Source organism: Podarcis vaucheri (assembly GCF_965113315.1).
Source record: "Podarcis vaucheri genome assembly, chromosome: 10".
NCBI lineage: Eukaryota > Metazoa > Chordata > Lepidosauria > Squamata > Lacertidae > Podarcis > Podarcis vaucheri.
This window is the reverse complement of record NC_138748.1, coordinates 56,463,204-56,479,917: the sequence shown is the minus strand read 5'-3', so window position 1 is coordinate 56,479,917 and position 16,714 is coordinate 56,463,204. Positions and strand designations below refer to the sequence as shown.

Below are 16,714 nucleotides of genomic sequence, written 5' to 3'. Positions count from 1 at the left end.
ATTCTCGACAGCTCTATAGAAATTCTGTATAATATAAAATAAATCAATATTTGCTTTCCCATAGTTACAATGTTTTGATCCTCATTCTTCTTGCAAGATTCTCAGACTATAGAATCACTGCTCAGGGCTAAGACAAGAGACAATGAATGCCTTAATCGCCACCCCAGCACCTTAGTCACTATATCCCCAACACAGTGTCTAATGATTCAGGCCAACTTTTGTCATTTTTTTTCATATAAAAGATTGCTCCTATTTCCACGATATAAACATGCAAGCTGTCAGCTGGTACAGTGGTACCTCGGGTTACAGACCCTTCAGGTTACAGACTCTACTAACCCAGAAATAGTACCTCGGGTTAAGAACTTTGCTTCAGGATGAGAACAGAAATTGTGCGGCGGTGGTGGCACGGCGGCAGCAGGAGGCCCCATTAGCTAAAGTGGTACCTCAGGTTAAGAACTGTTTCAGGTTCAGAACGGACCTCAGGAACGAATTAAGTTCTTAACCCGAGGTACCACTGTACTGTAGTTCTCTTCCTAAGTACTACCTTTCCCATTATTTAACTAAAGGATGCTGCTCCAAATGTGATATTACTTTACTGGTTTTATACTTGAAATTATTTATAGCAAAATTAGCTAACGTGTGATCCTCATGATGGTGTTAGGCAATGTGGCCAAGAATCATAGGAGTTGTAGCCCAACAACATTTGGAGAGCCACACAGTTTGGCCACCCCTGATTTAAAGCTATAACCCACTCTAGATCTTAAGACAGGTATATGGCAAAAAAGCATTAGCTTGTCCTCTCAGACCAATATGTAACCCCATTTGAAAGTCATTATCCTAGGCTTGTTGTATGTATGAATATAAGTGTAAATTGCATTGTATAATTAAAAGAATGCCAATCTTGGGGTGTATGATACCAACTATGAACTAGGAATTTGACAAGCACAAAAGAAAGGGAGGGAAAACATGCTAGAATTGGCAGGAAAAGATAACGAGTGTACACATAGTCCAGCCACACACAGAAAGCTATCATGTAATGCATATTGCACTTGAAAAGTTACTGTCTATTCTTATATTAATCTGGGCAGATCCACACATGGATACATGCCATTTGATGATATTTTGCCACGTGATGATTAGCAGTTGAAAGCATCAACTGCTGTCACTGAAAGCAATGTGTTTCAGCTGGTGCTAGTTAAGGAATATGAAAGCTCTGTCTATAATATTTGATCTGTGACAGCAGTTTCACAGGTGTAAGTAATCACTCAAAGTTGCTGTCATCAACAGATGACTAATGAATAAACACTAGGTATGCAGTTTTGGACAGGTTTTTCAATGAGTAAATTATTTTAATAATTTAAGTCAGGGGTCAGCAACCTTTTTAGCCATGGGCCGGTCCACCATCCCTCAGACCATGTGGTGGACTGGACTATATTTTGAAAAAAATATATGAATGAATTCCTATGCCCCACAAATAGCCCAGAGATGCATTTTAAATAAAAGCACACATTCTACTCATGTAAAAACATGCTGATTCTTGGACTGTCCACAGGCCAGATTGAGAAGGCGATTGGGCCGCATCCAGCCCACGGGCCTTAGGTTGCCTACCCCCGATTTAAGTCCTTATCCTATCGCTGACAACTGTAAGTTCTATGAACTGCAGATTTATTCTACTATCAGAACTCTACCATCACATTATTCGACTTGTACAAAACAGTAGCAGCACAAGCATTGTGCAAAATAATTCCTGGGCAGAAATATAAGTTGAGAGTGAATTACTGGGAGCCCTGCACTTGAAATGTACTGATTTTTCTCTAACAATACAACCCTGTGTAAGTTAACTAAGAAATAAGTCCTAAGGCTTAACTCCCTAGTTAAGTGTGTTTACAGCAGTCTGTAGCCTTTACTTTTTTTAAGCAAGCCATTCAGATCTCGACAGATCACAAAGCACATTCAGGAAATCTGAGGAATTCCCCTGTTAACAGATTCCCAAGGCATACTGCAAAGGCATCTTGGATCTGGCTTCAAGGATATATATTGGTCTCCTAGTTAAAGGCTCATCCATGGAGCAAGACCATTTGCTGGTCACATTTCTCCCATTCCTGCTGTGGAATGATATGAATAAATCACTGGGCCGAGGTCAGAGCAGCCTGCCCATAAAGTGATTCATGGACCCAGCAGCGCCATCCCTCAGGACTATGTACTTTATTACAGTAAACCTCAGAACAAGATACAATTTCCTGTCTCAAGGAGCAGCTTTTAAATCAGGACACCTGGACAGCCCTGCAACCACTTAGAAACAATAGATCTCAGCCCTACCAGTGCTTCTTGTTGCCGGCCTCTGCTCACCAGTGAGCTGCTGAATTTCAGTTTCAGAGGTAGCTACGGTGGCCCCAAAGTGATGGAGTAAACTTCTTAACATGCTCAATGTTCTCCCTGTTCTAGATCTGTTATTTTCCCCATTAAATGAAAGAGACTGGTATGCTTTTTATACTAATTTAAGAATAAGGAATGGTCTGGCTGCACAGATCACAAAGCTGCTATGAATTTTACTTTTTAAAACTAATCTCCATCACCTATAAATCAATACAGGAACATATTTTGACAGTAACCCAGGTTTCTGATCATTACACAAACCATTATATTTTTCACAAAGGCTATATTTCACAATTCTTTGCTAAGTGATTGCTATCAATGCTGACCAACGCTGCATATTGTTCAAAACCACAGAAGGACAATAATATTTACTGAATGGGGTCCTTTACCTTTACCTTTTAGCTAAGTCTAGGCTTGCTAGTTCAACTTCTTTATGCTTGCAAAAAAGATAGACCCAAAACACCTTACTTATATGCTGATTCAAATGCAATGCATTTGATAATGATTCCAGTTTAATGTAAAAATAAAATTGTATTAAGAGATTACGGTTTATAGTACAGAGATTATTTATGGAGTTGATAATGATGCCCAATGGGGTCTCAAATCCCTGATGATTCCTTCCCCCAAACTGAAAATCAACTTTATATATGAATAAAACCCCTACAATACTATTTGGGGTTACATCTCATCTTAATTGCTGCATATAGTACATATATGCACATATGTACATATAGTACATAGCACATATAGTAGTTATTTACACTGAGAATATATTGGGGGCCTTTAAATCCCCTCAGTATGTTGGATGTGGAATGTTTCTCCCCTACTTTCTTTAAAGTGGGGGTTAACCTTAACACAATTTTAATGAAACCCTAAACAAATTTCATGAATGTACCACCCCTTTATTGTAGGTGGCACAGTTTAAGGCAAATATTTCACATACCGTATTTTTCGCACCATTGGACGCATTTTTCCCCCTTAAAAAGTAAGGGGAAATGTCTGTGCGTCTTATGGAGCGAAGCCAGCAACAGCCGCTGCTGCCGACAAGCTCTGCGCAGCTCTCCCTTTAAAGCAAGAGCTGCATAGAGTGTGTCTGTGGCTCTGGTTGGGTTTACAGGGAGGCGGGAGGAGGGACTGCCGTCTGTCCCTCCTTCCGGCTCATTGTAAACCCAGCAAGAGCCGTGGCTGCTGAGCTGAGCCGGGGAGGAGGGAGGGAAGGGGATTCCGTTGGTCCCTCCCTCCTCCGTGGCTCGCTTTGAAGCAGCAAAGTGGGAGGGACACCGCTTACACCTGTGTAAGCAGCTCCTCTCCCACTTTCCTGCTTCAAAGCAACCACGGAGGAGGGAAGGAGGGGACCCATGGATCCTTCTCGCTGCTCGAGGCTGCAGTGGATTCCCTCCTCCCGGGCTCCCTTTGAAGCAGGAAAGTGGGAGGGGAGCAGCTTACACCCGTGTAAAAAGCGGAGGGAATCCCCTCCGTGGCTTGCTTTGAAGCAGGGTGCGGGGGTTCAGTGGGGAAAGTGGGCATGAAATAGATGCTGGACAGGAAGACTTTGACCAGTGGAAAGTCCACCTCAGCCTCCCCAGATTTCCACTGAGACAGCCAGGCATGGCCATAAGAGCTAGAAACTTGCATGGGCTGTTTATTTAAAGACGAAAACATGCACTCATGTGAAAGAAATCCTCCCAGGTTCCTGGACACAACCCACACTTGATATTCACACAAGATTACATGGATGGCATTGGCAACTGGAGGAGCAGCATGGTTAAAGAGCAAGTCCTGGTTTCAAGCTTAAGATCAGCTCTTTCGTGGTAGCCTCAAACAACCCTTTGGCTGCAAGGGGAATCCCTCCCTTAATTCAGGATGCTACAGTCTACACATGCTGTGGCTGCCTGCCCTTTTCCCTGAGCTGTAAAAGCACCTTCAAGAGGGTGATGGGAGGTGACACAGTCATCTTCCAGATGTGCAAAGAACCACCCTCGCCACACTAAACGTGACAGCAAGCCTCACACCCAGATCTGAAGCATTAATGGGAACCTAGGAAGCTGCCTTATAAGGAGTCGGATCCACTACTCCATCTAGCTTAGTAATGTCAACACTGACTGGTAGCAGTTTGCCAGAGTTTCGAGGCTGGGGATTGAACGTGTGGTGTTCTGCATGCAAAGCCACTGAGGTTACAGTTGTTCCCTTTAAAAACAAACTAAGATTGTAGTCCCCACGGTTCTGAAGAAAGGGCTAATTTAAACAGGAACAGAGGGACCTTCCCTGTACCACGTCAGGACCCCTGAGCCCATTTAGCTCAGTTTTGTCTTCACTGATGGGCAGAGGCTCACCTGGGTTTCAGGAGACACACCTTCAGTCCTACCTGGAGAAGCTTTCAAGGACTGAACTTGGGATCTTCTCCATGCTCTCCCCATTGAGCTATGATGGCTCCATCTCTTCTCCTCCCCTCCTCCTATGCAGGAGGCCTATCTCAGCTTGTCATTATAATGTATATATGTCAAGGGCTTTGAGATGCATATAAAATCAGGCTCAGCATTATTAACTGGACTTAGATAAGCCATGGTTCCCCTTCCTTCCCTCCTCTGAGGCTCGCTTTAAAGCAGCAAAGCCAACAGGAGCCACCCGCTTTGCTGCTTTAAATAGTTTAGTACAACATTTGATTCAGAATATTTTTTTTCATGTTTTCCTCCTCTAAAAACTAGGTGCGCCTTATGGTCAGGTGCGCCCTATGGAGCAAAAAATACGGTACTTTATAGCCTTTGTAGGTTAGTTGTAACCAGCAACTGACAGGGATGTTAAAAGCAGCAGCACGTGGTCTCTGCTCCTCTTCTCAACTATCAAAGATTAGAAGCATGTTACAAAAATGTTGCCTTTGTTGTAATACAGAAGTCATTACAGCAGTCAAAGTTCACCACAAACCCTACCTAGGGGATTGATGCTAATGGCTTTCATGTGGTTCCAGAACTGCCAAGTTCCTTAGAGAGAACAGTGTTCTCAAATATAGGCCAAAGCTCTTCTCCTTCCTGAAGACACAGACAGAGGCCAATGCATGCTCAAAGCAGGGGTCGAGCTGAGGGGAGAAAAGCAGTAACTGCTTGACAGAAACAGGCACCTTTTCACACAGATCTGCCGTTGACATTTTCTGTCCTGGACATCACTGTGGAAAAACTCTGAGGCTAACTTAAAAATAGAGTTAACAAATTCTTGAAACCAAGGATGAAGTTCAGAGGGGCAATAAAGATAACCTGAATGATCTTATTACAAAAAACTGTGAACATTATGACAAACACTGAAATGTAGCTGGGAGAGCGAAGATTTTGAAACCCAAGCTTTCCAAAGCTGGAAACATTTTAAGAAATGAAGCAAATGCAGCGAGGGGGGAAACGACCGAGAAGGCTTTTAATGACAGGAGCCAAGTTTTCAGATAACCTGTGTGGGACAGAAGACTGGGAAAGTGCAGCCCTTCTATAAATAGCCTTAAACAAAATCAAATAAAAAAACTCCTTCAGAGGAATATAAAAAGGCCTGCTGGTTCAGACCAATAATCCATCTCTTCCAACATCCAGTTTCCGTTAGCAGTCAGTCAGATGCATAAATAAGCCCTCAAACTGGGCATTGAGGCAACAGCCCTCTTCTGCTGCTTGCCCCAAGTATTCAGAGTTACACTGTCTTGGCATATGGAGGTTCATTTGATTGTTATGACTAATAGACTCCCTCTGTAACAACTGTGTAGAACAAAAACAGGGCAGATCCTAGAATTGACAGGGAGCCTGGGCAAGCAACTGCTTTACAATAAAAAAGTTTTTAAAAAAGCTTCTGCATACCTCAATCTACTTTTCAGATTCAACATGTAAAACGGATTAGACAACAAGATTATTACAGAATTTCCATTTTAGGAGTTATGTCAGAGTTAAAATAGGTTTTAGTCCAACAAGTCACAAGTACTGAAACTAAGTAATATGGGCTCTAAAAAAGTGGTTAAAAACAAAACCACCCAGATGCAGGGTAGCCTAAGGTTGTTTCCTATTACAGGTTCTCTTTACATGGAGAGTATGGAGTAGCTTTAAGATGGTTCCAGTTATTCTGAGAAAATGAGGATTCTCCCAGAAGGGATGTATGTGAGATAAAGCGTTGTGTGTAGCTAAGAGAATGGGGCTCCATTTCTGCCTCAAAGCTTGTTTGCACAAATCTGCACCGACCTCACGGTGACTATTCATAAAGCATCCCCAAAAGAGCTGTAAAATCTGCTTTAAGCCCAGGTGCTGTAATTGCTGTCTGTCAAAACAGAACTGTTTTCTCAGTAAACATTTCAAAGCGCCCAGTGCCAGGTTGATTAGTTTGAGGGTGGGTGGGTGATGGGAGTAGTGAATGTGGGACAGAATAAGACTGATGGCCTGTAGACACTGAGCTTTTATTTAGTTAAAGCACCCCAGAGAGACTCCAACTCCACAGTTTGGAGAGAATTCTTGCCTTTCTAGCAGAACCATGCAAGCAACAGGAAGGAATTGTTACCGAAAACGTCTGGGTTCCCGACATGGGAAATGTAAAGCGGTTCAGGAATCAAGAGGAGATCAACACAATGCCCCAACTGGAGTTATTGATCCTGCTGCTCCCCAAGCATCCAAATCTCAAAATGAGGTAATTCCTTTTAGCACAGGGCGGAAGACTTTTCCCACCACATCCCCCTTCAGCAGAAAGTGCTTACAGTTAAATCTTTCCCTGGTTTTATTCACGTCCTGACCTTTAAGCTGCGTCCTACTTATGTCCCTCTAAGAAGGTGAAGAAGTCTCCATTGGTGCTAGCAAATGAAGACAGGCTGATGTACTTAAGCACCTCAGACTGTGCTTAACCTCAGTTCCAATGCTACCGGGCTCCTAAAACAAACACCTAATGCAGAAATTATATTGTAATATTATTTATCTAGTCATTAATTTATATTATATTAATGAAAATATTATATTAAGTTGAATGTATGAGAGAGGGGAGTACTCAAGCCATATTTTGAAGGATATGGAATATGATGTCTGAATGCAACCACTGTCGTTTGTTACTGGTACATTAATTGTTATTTGTTCATAAACATGCTGTATCATACAGTATTTATTGGTTTGCCTCCTGTAATCAGTATAAAAGTGTTACTTAAATATCCATTTCTTTTGTCATTGCAACAGAGATTGAGTGCATTCTCATGACACCACGGCTGCCATTTTTCAGAGTTGGTGGATTAAACTATAGAGCACAAGGAGTCAGATGCTTTTACACAAGACTGCCAGCATTATTAATTATAGTTTCTCATAACTTCTCACCAAAGTTTTGCTCCCCAACAATTTCTTTGGGAATTGGTTTTTCAGCCGATGGGATGTATCCAATGCTAGGGAATTCCATGAGTGCAACATAACTTCTTTCTTTCCTGTTCCCTTTGTGGACCCTCAAACTCAGCTCTTGGGGGTTAGGGGCTCCGCCGGGGCAGATTTTAGGGGGGTGCAGGGGGAAAGAAATACAGGTCTTGCTACACCAGTGGATCTCCACTAGCTCAGCAATGGATACAATTCGTTGTTCTTTACTTGGCTTACCTTGTTCTGCAAGTTGAAGATTAGAACTGCACTTTCTTGGCTCATGTATTCCCATCCACATTTTAAAGTATTCATTACATTGTATATTTTTATTTATAAACCAACTTGAATGTTTACTATGGGACTTCTGTGGTTTTAATATGAGACAGTGTTTCAGAAGGACACAAGGACACAAAATATACAAAATTAAAAGCTAGTTACTTTTGGTAGAAAAGAGATAAATAGTATCCTGCCCAACCCACACCATCATGGCTACTGAGTTTTGAAAAACAACACTTTATTTCCATTTAAGATGGTGCTCTTTCCCATGAACTCAGACATATACGATATCTTTAACAGAAGAAAGACCTTATTTTTCACTTAAGTGAAAAACCATAAAACAGAATTTCACCTACGCATACTATTTCATAAGCGCTGTAGCTGGAGATACATCCTATACATTGCAATATCAGGGGAGTAGCTCACTAATTAAAACTTTAATTAGGTCTACATTAGATTTTATCCATTTTCCCCACCTCACAACCATGTTTAATACGAATCTAACAGAACATTTTAAATATAGCAACTGTGATTTACAGAGATTGTGGGACTCAGCATGTGGCTTTGCAAGTCTTGTTCCTTGAAAAGCTTATCAGATCAAGACAGTCTTAATACACTTGTATCTCTAGCCTTGATGGGCGACTCCTCCGTATCAAGGAAGTTGGAAACTATTTTATGGGCCACTTGCAAAACACTTAAGAGTCTAATTCTTAGCAATTTTCTAAAACTGCTCTGCATGAATTAAAACTGCCTAAGTATAAATTAATGTGGATTAATCCTCTTTTAAAAAAAAGCGGCTATGAAAAAAATGTCCTAATATGACGAAGAAAAGGTTCTTCAACCGGAAAATGACCCGTTCATAAATATTTGCCAATGGTTTCAAAAAAGAGTTTCCAGGTTTGCACTAATGAAAAACACAAGGCTGGTTGAAAAGGAACAGGACAAGCAGAAGGGTGACATGGTTGTCTTTTCAGTCTCAAATAATATCTGAGAACTATTAATTTCTTGTTGGGAGTCCAACTGCAGGAAGCACTGGATGAAGGAATGCATGAGCTGTACAAATATTTAACATTAAAAAATGAGACAATACAAAACACTAATGCAGCTATTTATTTGTTTAACATTACCCCATTATCTGTTGTACAGTGGTACCTCAGGGTACATACGCTTCAGGTTACAGATGCTTCAGGTTACATACAGACTCCGCTAACCAGAAATAGTACCTCAGGTTAAGAACTTTGCTTCAGGATGAGAACAGAAATCGTGTAGCGGCGGCGCGGCAGCAGCAGCAGCAGGCCCCATTAGCTAAAGTGGTGCTTCAGGTTAAGAACAGTTTCAGGTTAAGAACAGACCTCCAGAACGAATTAAGTACTTAACCCGAGTTACCACTGTATAAGGGAATTTGGAGGATCCTCAATCTTGCCTTGGATTTAGGCTGATCGCCATAGAATTGATGCTTTTGAATTATGGTGCTGGAGGAGACTCTTGAGAGTCCCATGGACTGCAAGAAGATCAAACCTATCCATTCTTAAGGAAATCAGCCCTGAGTGCTCACTGGAAGGACAGATCCTGAAGCTGAAACTCCAATACTTTGGCCACCTCATGAGAAGAGAAGACTCCCTGGAAAAGACCCTGATGTTGGGAAAGATGGAGGGCACAAGGAGAAGGGGACGACAGAGGACGAGATGGTTGGATAGGGTTCTTGAAGTTACCAACATGAGTTTGACCAAACTGCGGGAGGCAGCGGAAGACAGGAGTGCCTGGCGTGCTCTGGTCCATGGGGTCACGAAGAGTCGGACACGACTAAATGACTAAACAACAAACAACAACAACAAGTAGTTCCATGAACAGTAGCAGTTAACAGGGCAGTTGTGGCCAGGGAATAAGCCTGCATTAGCAATTTAATATTGTTTCAACTACAATATCATAAAAGAGATTGGTTGGGATTTTTGTAAGTTCTGACAGATATTTCACTGATGCTGGCTACTTGCATCATAGGATTAAGATACCTGCATCTCAAGTTTTACTCTTATCTCCCCTTGGAATTCCTAAGACATTTCCACAGAGTTTTTTGGGTTGTTTTTTTAAATGAAGGCCATTTCTACAATAAAATTAGTCATTTGGAAACTTTGGCATGTTTTCTCTACTGTCTATCAAATAGGGGAGTTGCTTTTCAAGTATTAGCATTCCAGAGCTCCAGTTCTACTAACAATAATCAATAGTTGACTTAACAATCATTATATTTTTTCAACCGGAGTGGAAAGGCTTTCACAATAAGGTGGTATGTTGGAAAAAGTATCTTGTGGGGTAGGTGATTCCAACCACAGTACAGTGGTGCCTCGCAAGACGAAATTAATTCGTTCCGCAAGTTTTTTCTTCTTGCGAGTTTTTCGTCTTGCGAAGCACGGTTTCCCATAGGAATGCATTGAAAATCAATTAATGCGTTCCTATGGAAACCGCCTTCAGACCAGGTCCGGGGACAGTCTGTCCCCCAACCTCTTCTGAAGGCTGGGGGGGGGGAGAAGGGCTTTTCTTCCCACCGCCAGCCTTCAGAAGGCTGTTTTGAAGGCTGGCGGTGGGAAGAAAAGCCCTTCTCCCCACCTCCCGCCCCGCAAGCTCCGGGGACAGGAGGGCTTTGCTGCCGCCCGCCAGCATTTTAAAAGCCCCCGCTGTCCCGGGGCAATTTCAAAATGCTGGTGGGTGGCAGCGAAAGCTTCGCTGCCGCCCGCCAGCATTTTAAGATCGTCCGGACAGCTGAGAAGTCTCCGCTGCCCCGGGGGCTTTTAAAATGCTGGGGGTCGGCAGCGAAGGGTTCGCTGCCGCCTGCCAGCATTTTAAGATCGCCAGGGACAGCAGAGAAGTCTCCGCTGCCCCGGGGGCTTTTAAAATGCTGGGGGTCGGCAGCGAAGGGTTCGCTGCCACCTGCCAGCATTTTAAGATCGCCCGGGACAGCAGAGAAGTCTCCGCTGCCCCGGGGGCTTTTAAAATGCTGGGGGTCGGCAGTCTCCGCTGTCCCGGGAAGGCAGGCGGGGGGAGCAAAGACTTTTGCCCCCCGCCGGCCTTCAGAAGAGGTCCAGGACCTCTTCTGAAGGCCGGCGGTGGGCGAAAGTCTTTGCTCCCGACCGCCAGCATTTTAAAAGAGGTCCCCAGAGATTTCCCTATGGGCTTTCTTCTTGCGAAGCAAGCCCATAGGGAAATTCGTCTTGCGGAACGACTCAAAGACGGAAAACTCTTTCGTCTTGCGAGTTTTTCGTTTTGCGAGGCGTTCGTCTTGCGAGGTACCACTGTACAGAACAGTTAGATTCCCATAACTGAAAAACATAAAATAGCTGAATTCATTATCATTTGATTGTCTTGCCAGAACTCTACTTTATGATATGATTATGCAGGCTCCAGTCCTATGTTTTCCAAATCTCTTTAAGCCTGCAACTGTACTGATATTCCCCCCCCCCAAGAGAACATAAGATGTGTTGTGGTAAGTACTTTTCGATGACAGAAACAATAAACTGAAATAGCTAATTTTGAAATTTTAATATTTGTGGCAAGGAAAATACTGAGCAGTTATAGAGAAACAGAATGGTTGGTGTATGATGTAGAAAGAATGCCAATTAATCAAAATAGCAATTTTTAATCAATATTCATTCCAATACCAATGCCTTTCTCATACAGATAACTGCATTTCTGTAAGAAACTTTGGCAGCTACTGATGATCCCAAATCAGCTTGCTTGAATCTCTGCACCTGAATGTAATGCACATTCCTAATGAAATACAAGTTATTTTCCAGGGGCCTATATATCCGTTTTCCTTCACTGTTGTACCTTGTTTTCGTGAAACATTCTAGTATCCACTGCCAGAAGTCTACTATATGATATGATTATGTAGGATCCAGTCCAAATCTGTTTTCCAAATCTGTTCAGCATCTTTTGCTACCACAATCCATATTCTATATCTAAAAACTCAGAGATACTGGTACATGTTCACAGCTTTTCTTATATATATTACATCTATGTCCTGCCTTACCTCTAATGAGTTTAGGGCAGCATATGTTTTTCTCCCTCTCTCCATTTTATCATCGTAACAACATAACAAAAGAGTAGCCCAGCTGTATCTGACCAAAGGCTCATCAATTCCAGCATTCTGCTCTCACAGAATGGTATTATAGTGGTTCCAGTTCTACCTTCAGGACCGAGTCCAGAAAGTCGCAATGGGGACTATCTTATCTCCAGTCCTATTTAATATCTACATGAGGCAATTGGAAGTGGTCACTGGAAGTTTTGGAGCAAGGTGCCATTAGTATGCTGATGACACTCAGCTCTATTTCTCCATAACATCTGAATCAGGAGAGGCTGTGTAGTCTCTGGGCCACTACCTGGATGCTGTGGTGAAATGGATGAGGAAAAACAAGCTGAGCTTGAATCGTGGCAGAATGGAGGCAGTGTGGGTGAGCAGCTCCTGTTTCTGAGAAACTGGCAAATTGCCTACACTGGATGGGGCTGCACACCCCCTGAAGGAGTAGGTTTACAGTTGGGGGTGTTTCTTGATTCAGCTCTGTCAATGGTGGCTCAGGTAGCCTCAGTGGCTACAAGTGCCTTTCATCAACTGCAACTGGTTCCACAGCTACGACCATTACTGGACTGGGGGAGCCTGACCACAGTAGTTCATGCACTGGTTACTTCAAGATTGGACTACTACAGTGCAATCTACATGTCGCTTCTCTTGTGCTTGATCAGGAAGTTGCAGTTAGTACAAAATGCTGCAACATGATAGCTGACAGGAATGAGACCTTGTCAGCATAAAACACCTGTGTTCAGAGGTCTGCACTGGTTGCAGATTTATTGTTTTATCTTTTTTTGTAAACCGCTTTGAGGTCTTTTCTACAACCAAGCAGTATATAAAGTGTGTGTGTGTATTTATATACCGTATTTTTTGCACCATAACACTCACTTTTTTCCTACTAGAAAGTAAGGGGAAATGTCTGTGGGTGTTATGGAGGGAATGCCTATGGGTGGCATGCCTACGGATTTTCCTCCTCTAAAAGCTACGTGCGTGTTGTGGTTGGGTGCGTGTTATAGAGCGAAAAATACGGTGTGTGTATATATGTGTGTGTGTGTATATATATATATGTGTGTGTGTGTGTGTGTGTGTGTGAGAGAGAGAGAGAGAGAGAGAGAGAGAGAGAGATTGTTAAAGGATTAACTGGTCCTTCCTTCCTCATGTCATAGCCTGCAAATTCACAAATCATCCTGCACAGTTAAGAACATTGACAGACAAATATGAAAGTGTAACATCCACACAGTTTTCTCACTTCAGTGTCTTAATGGCTGCATTTTAAATGCTTGAATAATCCCCCCCCCCCCGTGACAGGCTACTAGCTGTGCGTAATCAGAGAACACTTACTCCAATGGGTTTCAATCTCTGCTGGAGGTCTTTGGCAGTACCTCCAACCAACTTAACAGCATTTTTATTTCCCACTGCCTCAACTAGTCGGGAGGATAATCAGTTACCGATTAACAGGATTGGCTGAGCACTAAAAAGCAATGAAGATGCTCTTTTGCAAATGTGCACAGAAACAAATGCATAAGTAAGAGGGTCAATAAGATCAAATCTCTGGGAACATAATTTGGGGAATGGCCTGCTTCCTGATCTGCCCCCTTGTGGAATCCCAGGGCTAAAAGCAGGGCCGGAGCTAGGGAGTGGCGAGGTGGGCCCCCATCAGGGTTGCAGGCAAGGTCCCCCCAGCTGCAAAATCGGCTAAAAAAATATGTCCATAAATATGTCTATAAATAAAAATATTGATCATTGCCTCATAAGAAAAGGTTTTAAATAGAGGGTGAATTGAATGGGTGGAGGATTGGAGGAGAGGCAGAAATAAGAGCTAATTTGTCCGTGGCTAGGGGGCGCAATCTGGATGGTTCTGCCAAGGGCACAAGATCACCCAGCTACGGCTCTGGGTAAAAGTAATGTCTGAATAGCCCCGTATGATTGGCTTGGAATGGCTGTGTTACAATGAAGTTATGTAACAATGGGAAAGATACATGTATTGCTGGGATTCGTTCCCAGAGATCCCTCTAATGCAGGCATGGCCAAACTTGGCCCTCCAGCTGTTTTGGGACTACAACTCCCATCATCCCTAGCTAACAGGACCAGTGGTCAGGAATGATGGGAATTGTAGTCCCAAAACATCTGGAGGGCCAGATTGGCCATGCCTGCTCTAACATCTTGATAAACATTGGGGGACTGCGTAATAATCTACATAGGCGTGGGGTGGGGCTTGTTCAGCTACTGCATATTTTAGCTTGTTTTTCACTAAACCTAATGGCCTAGAGCAGGTTACATGTCCCAATACATGAATAAATAAAAATTTAAATACAAATGATCAGGGTTCTGGGCCAACTCACAATGAAGTGCGATACTAAGAAACTTGTCATAACAGCATCTGTTTCAATGAACTCCAAGAAGCCACCCTGAGAGGCCAGAACTACACACACACATGCAAAGCAAAGCATGCCCTCACATGCAATCCTGTACCCTCTGCGGGCAATCAACTGAAGATGAAATCTAATGTTTTGTGAATAGAAACTTGGCCAGACTGAAATGGTTAATTATACCGGCAACTCTGACCAAACTTTCCTCTCACGCATAGTTATAAAAAAAAAAAATAGAAAAGAAAGAAAAGCGATTTCTGGGCAGATAATTACTTGGCATTCTCTAACCTATAATCAAGTTTAAAAACACACTTTGGTTTCCTTGAAATATGTCACGGGAAGCAAAATATGAAGAGGCTCTGAAAGCTTGGCAATATTTTTCGAAATAAACTCTTGGAGTGCTGACAAATACTTTTAATTAAGAGTCATCTGTTTTTCCTTAATTCTTCTTAAATATGTAGTTTTCCTTACTTTCCCAAGTCAGGCCTCACTGGCTTACTGCATATCTACCTTACACTGGAAAGGAGAGAGAAATGTGTGCCGGATACGGACAACTTCTTTGGGTCAAACACCAGTTAAGACATAATCTGAAAATGAAAGCTGCCTTCTTCAGATGACAGCTCCATGGTCTTATACTGTATATTGCTATTTGGGAAGCCCCCTTTTGCCATCTGGGGAACAAATGCATATACTGTAATGTGCAAGTCTCCCATGTGGCTTCATTGTCAACAACAGGGGGACATCAATAGCCTCCATTTTGGGCAGTCAATCAGTCAGACAGTCAGTCATAAAGATATTATGATGAAAACCGTACCAACAATCATACAAATGGAAGTGTGCAAGCAATGTGAAGCAAAGCAGCATATTAACATAGTAAAGATCAAGTGACAGGGGATGGGGAAATGAAGCTAATATGTCCAAAACAAAGTTCAGGCATTAATGATTTCATGGCTGAAGTAGACTGCCAGGAGAAGTAGACAGATGATCAAAATACTATGCTGCATATCTTAGCAACCAGAGCTATTTTTAAAAATAATAATAAAATAAAAGTATTTATACACCACCAGTTTACACAGTATAACACGGTAGTATACAACAATATATAAAATATAAAATAGCATAAGAACAGTAAAAGAAAACCATTAAAATCACTGTCTAATCAAAAAAATTAAAGAGTTATATAAGACTGTTTACCATAGGCCAGTAGGTGTTTTATTTTCATGCGCTTTAAAATTTTATATTCTGATTTTCAAACATCTAGGTCACAAAGCAGCTTACAACAATAAAAACACACAATGCACAGAATTTAAAACATAAATTAAACCTCAAAAAACAGGCACCAGAAACTCAACAAATGGCGCCTGTCTGCATTCCAGTGGGAGGGTGTTCTACAGAGTTGGGCCCACAATACCACACAACTTCTAATTGATATAAGTTGTGCTTCTATGGAAGACTGCTAATAACGCTACTTCACTATAACTGGGATGTACAGGGTATGGTGGCGCTTAAGGTACCCTGGACCTGTTTCTATGGGTCCATCTAGGCTATCTCACTGCTTCCAACTATGGTGTCTCCAAAAAGCTTACAAGCAGGGCATGAAGACAAGAGTCCTCTCTGGCATCTGGTATTCAGAGTCACACTGCATGATGCAATGACTAGTGCTGCGACTTGGAAAACCCGGGGTCAAAGCTCTGTTGAGCCACTGAACTCACTGGGTGGCCTTTGGCAAACCACTATCTCTGTCTAGCCTATCATGGTTGTTATGAAGATAAAATCCAATAACCTCTTATAAGCGACCCTCAGCTCCTTGAAGGCTGTGTAGGATACAAATCTAAGTGTACACACACAGAGTACCTCTTAGGAGTTATCTAAAGTGCTAGGATTTGAGGCTGCAGAAAATTACACAACAGGAAAAGAGCCAAATGGTTTTGAGGGAACGACATCGCCAATGTTAACCACAATTTTTTCACACATCACCTAGTATGCTGTGGCCTAAGTAAACATGAAAAAGTTAGTAGCAGTAGAAATGCAGCAAATTAAATTGGAAATGTGGGGCAATTGGATGTAAAGATTAAGGACTGCTTGCAACTACTTCCAGAAAATCCAGATAACGTAAACTGTATGCTCTGCAAAATATATTCAGTAGTTAAAGTAACATTATGCATCTGCCTTTCATAAACACACATGCTGACCTCACTTCCCTCACTGCCTCCGCTTGATCAAGCTGTCTGGTAACTCCAGCTGATGGATGCAGAACACAGTGGATCTACATTTTCATGCATTTCCTCAAGTACCTG

The 16,714-nt window shown here is 42.3% G+C and overlaps 1 protein-coding gene across 13 annotated transcripts in view; it reads right to left on the bottom strand.

The window, feature by feature from the left end:
- The window catches only part of ERC1 (ELKS/RAB6-interacting/CAST family member 1), a 159,331-nt gene that overhangs the window by 38,202 nt on the left and 104,415 nt on the right, over positions 1–16,714 (bottom strand). The gene's annotated exons all lie outside the window — the stretch shown is intronic.